This window comes from Alligator mississippiensis, chromosome 6 (genome assembly GCF_030867095.1).
Source record: "Alligator mississippiensis isolate rAllMis1 chromosome 6, rAllMis1, whole genome shotgun sequence".
In the NCBI taxonomy this organism is placed as follows: domain Eukaryota; kingdom Metazoa; phylum Chordata; order Crocodylia; family Alligatoridae; genus Alligator; species Alligator mississippiensis.
This window is the reverse complement of record NC_081829.1, coordinates 72,328,969-72,339,011: the sequence shown is the minus strand read 5'-3', so window position 1 is coordinate 72,339,011 and position 10,043 is coordinate 72,328,969. Positions and strand designations below refer to the sequence as shown.

General features: G+C 40.5%; 1 non-coding gene across 1 annotated transcript in view; it reads right to left on the bottom strand.

Annotated features, from left to right (window-relative positions):
* Positions 1-291: 291 nt before the first annotated feature.
* LOC102573417 (uncharacterized) overlaps positions 292-10,043 on the bottom strand; it is a 103,369-nt gene continuing 93,617 nt past the window's right edge. Inside the window, exon 3 of the transcript XR_009463089.1 lies at positions 292-2,537. This is a non-coding gene — a transcript (uncharacterized LOC102573417). The remainder of the gene's footprint in view (positions 2,538-10,043) is intronic.

Below are 10,043 nucleotides of genomic sequence, written 5' to 3'. Positions count from 1 at the left end.
TTTCAAAGTACTGAAATTCTTGCAGAAGACTCTTCCTCCATATATTATTTTCCTGGACGAATGACAGAACTTGATACAACATGTTCTGTGGCTCTTCACTGGTATCAAAACTCAATCTGAGACTACTGCTGTTGCAATTTTCTGTGTGAGAGGAAGAGGTCTTAGTAATACACTAATTGATTTGAAATGACCTCTCTTATGCTCTGTGGCAGAGGCTACAGAGTCCTGGATAATCTCACCAGGCAGTAGAATTTCAGGGCCTTTGACAAATGAGACTGGAAAGTCATGATATTCTCATCAACTACTTTATTCATTGAATTAACCACTGTGTGGACCAACTGCAGTTTTTCTATCTTAACTCCAGATTTCAACACAGGCAGAATACTACAATGACCTTTGGAATCCTCCTTTGAAATAAGAATATTTTAAAATAGATAAATCATCAATTTAAAAACTAGATAATTAGATCTAAAAAAATCACCAGCGGTTTCACTCTCTTGCAGTCCCATGTTTTATTTTTAAACACCAACACAATAATCAGAAAAAGTGACTCATATGCTTCAGGGGAGATGCTAGAATGGAGTTCTTAAATGCCAAAATGGACAAAGAAAACACTTTTTAAAGTAATTATACTTTTCTATGATTTTACAGTTTGTGTTATACAAAAACAGAAAAGAAATACATTTGAACTTTAAACCTATAAAGAAGAGATCAGGATCTAAAAGCACCAGAGTTATTGTTAATACCTTTTGAATATGTTGCTTAAAACAAATAGCATGGGGGATATTTTACATGCCAAAAATTCAGCCCAGTTTGAGTTAAAATGTCATCATTCCAGTCCTCTCCAAAAGAATAGTTTATAAATGGGAACACTGGCAAACTGGGAGCTGTAATGAAGCTGCTGGGTGCCACATACTTAGAGCTTGTAAAATCTTGTTTTTGACACATCTTTCTGCTGACTGCTATTTTGCAGATTTGCTGGGGCTGGGCAGGGTGGGGGGAAGGGGGAGGGGAAAGAAGAATATGGCAAAAAACAGAGAATTAGGTAAGAAAGCATGTACGCTTTTATAACGTCATACGATATCTGTGGTTTCTTATTTGTAAGGAATTTCTCTGTTACATCAGTAGGGTGCACAAGGACCTTTTGCTTGTTACACAAGCCAGTTTGATGGTGGCTGGGCATGTGTGTAGAGCATGATATGCCTGTGACATTTTAATGAGCTTTAAAAAAAGACATATCATTTGTAAGAAAATAACAGAACTAGATCCGATCTTACTTTGTCTTTTACCCTATTGATTATATCTGACTTATTTTTGAAATTTCCTGTAGTTTGAAACAAAGAGTATTAAGAATAAATCAAAGTACGTTTGATGAGGATCCTCCAAATCATCAAGTAATAGGTGTATTTTACTATTTGAGATACATGTACACAATGAAGGGGAAGAAATCCCCTTCAGAAATCCACAGATGAATCAAGTGGAAAGGGATACCCTATATTCAAAAACATAATAAAATTAACCAAAAATAACCAAAATACAGGCCAATTCCTCTGGGGATACTAATCAACAAATGTCCCACAATGATTTCTTCCAAATGCTCATCTGACTGCCCCTTGCACAAGGCTGAAAAATCTGGTGTAGAAAGTTAAAATCCCTCCCTTTCCTTCCACCTCTTTTTCTTCCTTTTTTATTGGATTCTCTATTTTTTCTTAATAAAAAGTATAATGTAGGGAAAGTCTATTTGATAAATCCTACAAGCATTTAAGTTATATGCCTTAACTTTCAACATGTAGGTATTTCCAGTCAATGGGTCATGTGCCTCAAGTTAGCATGTATGTAAAAGCTTGCAAGCTTGGGAAAAGAACAAGCGCAGTTTTCTTAAAAAACAAATTGTATTGTAATTCAAGACTTCAGGCAGGTGTTTTCAAGAGTCTGAGAGGGAGCCAGGTACCCACTTTTCATTTTCACTCAATGGAAGTCAGATGGCTCCTTAGACTTTGGCTCCTTAGAAAATCCCATCTTAAAATCTGGGCTTTTCCCAGATCATCTGAAATATGCAAATAACAGACACCCAAGAATATAACAGACAATTATAGAAGGACTGTAGTCTTTTGAATGTTAAGTGTCAGTCCCATTTTCTTGTATGCCTCAGTAAAGACATCCAACATATGTGTGCTTTCCACAATATGAGCAGTTTGGTTTAGTGCCACCAAAGCCATCTATGATCTGAGCACTCAGAATAACTCCCTTGAGACCTAAGGATTAAAGGAGACTAGATCAAGAAAGGGCCTGTTGGAAGGAGCATTTTGAAGACCTCCTCAAATCAAGAATCTGTTGTTCACAAGTGTTCTTAATTCCATCTTGCAACACCCAGTCACAGACTGTCTTTGGATCCCTCCAACCCTTGGCAATGTGGGGAAAGCCATCAAGCAGATGAAGAACAACAAAGCATCTGGAGCAGATGGAATCCCTGCCTAAATCTTCATGTAGAAGGAACAGGAGCACACATCCCAGCTCCATGGCCACATCTTAAGGATCTGGAATGATAAAGAATTCCCAGATGACTTCAGGGACACCATGATTATGACAATCTTCAAGAAAAGAAACAGGTATAACTGGAAATTAAGGTGGATATGTAACTGGTTGGATCATTATACTTAATGAGCAGTCATCAATGGCTCCATGTCTAGTTTGCAGGAGGTATCAAGTGAGGTTCCCTAGGGATCCGCCCTTGGTCTGGTATTGTTTAAGATCTTTGTAAATGATTTGACCTATGGGATCAAGTGCACAATTAGCAAATTTGTGGACAACACCATGTTAGGAGGAATTGCAGATACTCTGGAGGGTAGGGACAGGATCCAGACTGACCTGGATAAATTGGAGAAATAGACCACAGACAATCAGATGAAATTCAACAGGGACAAGTGCAAAGTCCTGCACTTGGGATGGAATTATCACTTGCACAAATACAGATTGGGGAATGACAGGCTAGATTACAGTAGTGCAGAGAAGAACCTAGGGGTTACAGTTGATCATCTGCTACTGACCATGAGCCAACACTATGCTCTTGTTGCAAAAAAAGCCAACAGCATACTGGATTGTATTAACAGGAGGAGCACTTACAAATCAAGGGAAATGATTTTTTTGTTCTATTCAACACTTGTGAGGCCTCACCTGGATTACAGCACACACTTCAAAAAGGATGTGCACAGTTAGGAAAAGGTTTAGTACAGAACAACAAAAATGATTAAGGGGCTGGGAGGGAAGACTTGTAAGGAAAGGCTGAAAGAACTAGGGTTGATCTGGAAAACAGAAGACTGAGACACAATTTAATTAGCAGTTTTCAAATACCAAGAAGGTTAATTGTAGAGAAGATGGAGATAGGCTTTTCTCTGTGGCTACAGGGGACAGAACTAGGAGCAATGGACTTAGGCTTCAGCAGGGAACATTTAGATTGGATATTAGAAGAACTTTATGACTATCAGGATTGTCAAGCACTGGAACAGGCCACCTAGAAAAGCTGCTCCATCCTTAGAAGTTTTCAAGAGCAGATTGGACAGATGCTTGACAGGGATGGTTGAGTCAGGGACAATCCTACCTTGAGCTTGAGGCTGGAGTGGATGACCTCCTGAGGGCTCTCTTCCAGCCCTACTTTCCTATGTTCCTAAGTTTATTTTTTTTTATTTTCATTGCTTTTTTATAATTTCTATTTTTTTATAATTTTTTTTTTTATAATTTCAAAATAAAATTAGTTCAGTCTCCCTTAGTTTCAGCCTCCAAATAAAGTCTGTCCTTTCAAAGTCATTTTGTGCTGCTCTCTTCAAAAACAGTTAATATTTTTTCCTATACTCTTTAGGAGGGTTGTTCTTTTGTTGACAAGGCTATCATTGCTCTTTAGATACTTGATTTGTGGCATCTGGATATCTGCTCTTCATTACCTGGGCCCTTTGTTCTTAAACTCCTTGTACCTGATCTTCAGAGAACACAGAATCAGAGTTCTATTCTTTTCTTCTGTCCACTTCAGTGAAAAGCATTGCAGAATCAAGCTTACCCCTAATGTCCCTCTTCCCCTTATCAAATGAACTAGTGGCACCAGAAAGAGGACAAAAAAGACAAATCTTCAGTCAGTGTAAATCTAGTGTTCCTTCTGCATCACCTGAAGGTCTGGCATATGGTCTTTCTCAATTCCTAGGTGTGGTTTAGAAGCCTTATTGAGTTGGTTGTTGGCATTCATAAATCCTGAGTTATGCAGCTAATAAGGAGGAGAATGGCTTAAAATCAGGGGGGCTAAGGGTATTTTTCTGAAATTGTTTATTCAACTAACTGTATAGTTCTGAAAGATGTTGGACGAGCTTTTAAGCATAAAAAGGGGCTCTTCTTCAGAGCTGAGAAAGAAGCAGACACAGGCTAAGCTAAATAATAGGGGGGGAAAAACTCTACTATTTTTAAAAATAGATTTAAAAAAGATATCTCTACTGTGACTAGGCATAATTAAATTTTGCTTTTTGGTTTTTTTGAACATAAACAGTGCCACATATTCTAGGAGATAGAGACTGGATGCTCAAATATTCTCAGATACTACAGATTAGACTGGGGGGAGAATTGTTTTTAGAGGCCCTGAGTAAAAGAGCTTTGATAATTGCTGCTCAGATAATCTGCACAAAAAGAGGCTGTCATGTTTGATGCTATTTTGTTACTAGGAGTTTGCAGAAAGTATAAAACTCTTGATTTGCATACATGTATTCAACTGCCACAAAATGGCACCACAGTAAAACAGCAGATGGACATCATATTGGTGTGACATCCAGAAGATACCAAAACCAACATGATTTAGACATGATGTAATGGTAGAAAAGTCTAATGCCATTTTAGCTCATCCGGAATTTTATAGCGCACATTTTTTTCAAAGCAAAGTGACAGAGTCAGCAAAACCCATTTGCCAGAACAAAAAAATCAGAGCACTAAAAAGTTTTATTTCTGTTCCAGGCTCACAAAAACCATTACTCTCTTTTACTGGTGTTGTAGGTAACAATTAATCTTGAAAAGGGGGAGGGGAAAACACATTTGAAAGTGATAGTCTATTTTGAGCCTTATAATCAAATGGCTCTTTTTTCTCCATAAGTTTTTAGATATAAGAGAAAATAATCTACTAGGGAAACCTGAAGTGCAGTTTTGTGATCAATCATTGCTTCCGTCTTTTTTAAATGCACAATGAAAAATGGCACTCCAATTTTTCGTATTGTATAAATCAAAATCCACACATTTTCTCTTTAGGCCCTGTTTTAGTTTGCCCAGAAAAAAAAAAACTAAGAGGAGCCATTTTTTGAGGATCAATCCCTGCTTCACTTTTAAACATTTTCCCTTAACTATTGAAGCACTGCCAAATGAAACAGAAAAGCCATTATACCATTATTATTTTAAAATGTGCAAAATAACCATGAACTTCTCACTCCATATCCCTTCTGCCCTATAATCACAACAATAAGCCCTATGCAGAATGCCATCTTTGAGGCCTGTGATCTCATTTTGCACATTATCTTTGAGCAGATCATTTTCCTTCTGTTCTTGAAGCAATCTGAGTTTTCCTGGAGGGTCAGCAGAGCTATTTTCAGCATGTTTGTTGTGTCATTCTTCATCACTGGTCTAACAGTTACTTTCAGGCTTATAAAAAACAAAGGCCAACAGGTGAATGGCAGTTAATTTGCAAGCCTGGTAGGATTCAAAGAAAGAAAGAAAGAAATGCAGAAGGCCAGCATTTTTAAACTAGTGTGTCTAAAGTCGACTACTTAACTTGATAGGGAGAAATGCTGCCCCCCTTAATAACACAGCATAATGTTTTACTCCAGGAGTAGTCCTCTATAAATAGGAACTATATAAATATAAATAGTCTATATTTTATGCAGTTCCTACAGAAAACTGATTTGGTTTAATCTGAAATTCTGATGGCCTTAAAATGTATTTAAGTCTTTGACTTTAGACATCCACATATGAACATTTTGTTCCCAATCTTTATAATGACAAATTCAAACAATCATGGTCAATCAGGATGTTCAAAAAACCCACTGGAAAAGTTATAGTGATGTAAATTTTAAGAAGTTTTTCTTTAACTAGTTATGGTTTTAGGGCTTAGCAATAGCTGCTTACTGAAAAAAGGTCTTCCACATCAGCATGCTACAAGAATAAGTGAGGATTTCTTCAGAAAGCACTGGGGGGGGGGGGGGGGGGGGGGGGGACAAGTGGCAGAGGTGAAAGGAATAATCATAAAATACAGCTCCTGTTCAGATCATTCTTCAAAAAAGAAATTTTTCAAGTATGGAAATATGTTTTACTGAAAAGACACATGATTTATATTATGACTAAAAAAACCCCTCAAAACCAAGCCTGACATGGTAAGAAAAATCAGACAATCACAATTGATGGGAATATTATTTTTATTAATATTGAACCTGAAATAATTTTTAATTGTGGTTTTAGACCTCTTATACGTGAATTCTAGCACTGAAAATAAACCAGGACTGACAATGCAGCTCCCTGGAGAAGCCATTAAACTGAGCTGCCTTCTCTCTGTGTCTAGTGGCTGTCCAGGTGGAAGTTGTGTGACTTTCAAAAAGTGTTTGATAACCCTGGTGTCCTCCCAGCCCACATTCCCTTCTTCATTAAAATTGGTTCCATTATCTATGGCAGAGTGTGAGATACAGGAGCTCAACCTCAGCAAGTATTTGCCTGCATAATTACTACATACAGTTCTCTGCTGCTGGTATCTTACACTCATTATTGCAAAGTGCTTTACCAAACAAGCAGTGTGAAAGATTTTATTTAGTTCAATATAAAAATCATTTTTGGGTGGGTTTGAAGAGCATTGGCTTATATCCACAGGCCAAATGTCATGAACAGTTCAGTGAAAAGCGAGTACTCAACACTTTGTAGGAGGTAGCTGACCCATCACAGGGTTGTACCTCAGGAGCAAAAAAGGCAATTAGATGAAGCCTGTGCAGGTTTCTGTTTTAAAGCAAGAACCAGCCAATCTCTTCTTGACCTGTATTGCCAATTACCAAGAGTGATTTGTGTTACTACACAGAAGATCATATTCCATGATAACCAGCAACACATATGTTTAGCCAAGTATAATTTAAGACAGTCACTTAGAAATGTCTACTCCCTTCTTTTCTTTCAAAGATAAAGCAAAATTTAGGGGTTTTTCTTTTCTTTTCATGTTGTTCTAAACCTGAATATTCTTTATTCAGACCAAGTTGGAATTTGTTTTTGCAAAAGAAAGCTACACATTAGGGCTGTGCAAAATTTCACCATTTCGTTTTAACACCATTTCAACTTTTTTCAAGCTCGAAACAGCGAAATCGAAACAAAATGAAGGGCTTTGAAACAGCCTCAAAACAAAATGAGGGCAATTGAAATGTTTTGAAAGTTTTGAAACATTTCAAGTTTCAAAGCTGAAGCTGGGCTTGCCTGCAAGGAAACAGAAAGTAAGGAGAGGGAGGGGGGGAGAGGGGGGAAGAACTGCTCTGATATTGACTGTGTAGCTGGCCAGTGACTGTGATCCTTCCCTGAGGTCCCTTCCAATCACAGTGCTCTGGGTGAGGGAAGGAAAAACAGCATAAAAAGCAGCATTGTTTGAGCTGGGCTGCTTTCTGTCTTGGGGTCAATTACTGATCTGTCTTCCAGAAGCTCAGCAGCATTAGACAACAAAGGCTACCATTCATTTTTTACTTGCTAGTCTAGCAAGTGGGATTCAGCAATACCTTTTGCTTTCTTTCTATACCCTTTTATTTTACCTTTTATTATATTCATTAATTCCTTTCAAATTATTCCTCCCCCAAAATCCTCTTTGTGTTTAGTCTATTTTGACTAAATCTGTGCTCTCTCTCACAGATTAGTCTAATCTGTGCTCTCTCTCACAGTGTGCATTCCATTCACTGTGCAGGGAAGCACAGCATAATTATATTGCATGTTATAATATAGAATGTATATAGATAAACACATACATACATCTATATATTTTTATTTTATTTATTACTCAAATACATACACACAAACATACATACATTGCAAAAATACAAATACATACAATTATCTTAATATCTATGTATATTACATAAATCAGATAGATAACATTACAGAAGAAGAGACAGACTTTCCAGCACACCAAGGCAAAGACAAGACCCTATGAAACACACCATGAAGCCTGCTGGAAAGGCAGCTGGCAAGTCTTCAGGGAGGGGTGGAAGAGGGGGTTGAGGGAGAGCTGTAAGTTCCTCTTCTCCAAACTGAGAGACAGCATCTTTGCTATAACAAGCAGGCATGAGGCTTCTACTAGTACAGGCAGGAAGGATAGGGAAGCGGTGCCAGTGCCACTGCCTGTGCCTGAGTCTGCATCACCTCCAATAGCACCAGCTATAACCCCTCCCCCCCACCACCACCACCATGACAACAAGCAGCAGCACCACCACAGCAGTCTTCTCCACCCCCATTTCACTTTCCATGCTGAGCCTATCAGTGCCAGAAGAAGAGCTGGAGCTGGAGCTGGATCTGAGTGCCATAGCAAGGGAAATTCTGGGGAAGGAAGGGGAATCATCTGATTTTGTGCTCAACACCCTTCAAGTTTCCCTAGAGCCAGGTCTCCTTCCCTAGAAAGCACTCCAGAGGAGGCTGAGATAGAGGGTGCAGAGGCAAGCGGCTCAGCTGAGTCTGCTCCTTGTGTTGCTGTGCCTTTGCCTGCTGAGGAGAGGGAAAAGGCAGCATTCGTATATGCACCTGCATCCCAGAAGTGATCAGGTAGTGTGGTCTCAGATCATTTAGAACTGGCAGATAATTCCACATACACTAACTGCCTGCATTGCTGAGCCAGAACCAGCTGGGGCAAGGGAACAAAACACATGAGCACCATGGGGATGCTGATGCATCTCCACAGGCACCACCCCCTTGCCCTTGCTCCTCCTCAGCCTGGCACCAGTGGCAGCATGCCCAAAGAAAAGTCCCTCTCTCACTCCAAAGCCCCCGTCCACCCAAAGCAGAGGCAGACCACCCTGGAACAGCGAGAGAAAGGTGGACAGAAAGGGGGGCACATTGCAAGGGTGAGCAAGATCACCCAGAGCATTGGGGAGATGCTTACTTTCAATGGCCAGCCTTGCTCCTTAATTGAGTGGCCAAGGTTCAGGTGGCTCATGGCACTCATGGCACCATCCTAGCAAGTGCCCATACACACCTCCTTCAGCAGGACGGTGGTGCCCTCCCTGTATGAGGTATGCAGGGAGTACTTGAGGGAAGAGTTGTGCAAGGCAGGTGCGCAGGTGGCCTTACACTTTACCTTGGACATCTGGAGCACCTAAGGTGGAGATCATGCCTACCTCTCCCTCACCGGGCACTGGTACAACCAGTCAGGCCATTGGTGGCCTGTCCTTCAAGGTGAGGTGATGGATGAGTCCCACATGGCAACAGAGATCATGGGGGCCATGAGCCACTTGGTACAGGGGTGGCTTATTGGGCAGGGCGAGCTCACCCACAGGTTCCTGGTCACCGACAATGAGGCCAATATGGTCAAAGCAGGCTGTGATGCCAACTTTGTTGGCATCCGCTGTGTGGCATACAAGTTCCACCTCAGAGTCAGGGACACCTTGGAGGGGGACCAGGCTGCTGGTGACGGTGCCAGCACCACCAGCAAGCTCATTTAAAAATGCAGGAAGGTAGAAGGCATCAAGGGAGGCAAGATGCTGCAGGACAATCAAACAGAGCTGAACATCCTGCAGCACAAAATCATGCAGGATGTGGAGATTTGGTGGCAGTCCACATACCTGATGCTCAAGAGGCTGGTGGAGCAACAGAAGGTCATACATGAGATGGCCTTGCTTAGGGAGATGGGGATCGGCAGCCCCCTTAACAGACCTGAGTGGGATACCACCTCCTAGATCTTGATGATCCTTAAGACCTTCCTGCACTGCTACTTCCCTCTTCCCCCGCACCCCAGCCTGTCCCTTAACCCCTGACACCTCCATTTCCTTTTTCACTGACTGGCTTTCTTGCCTGCATTG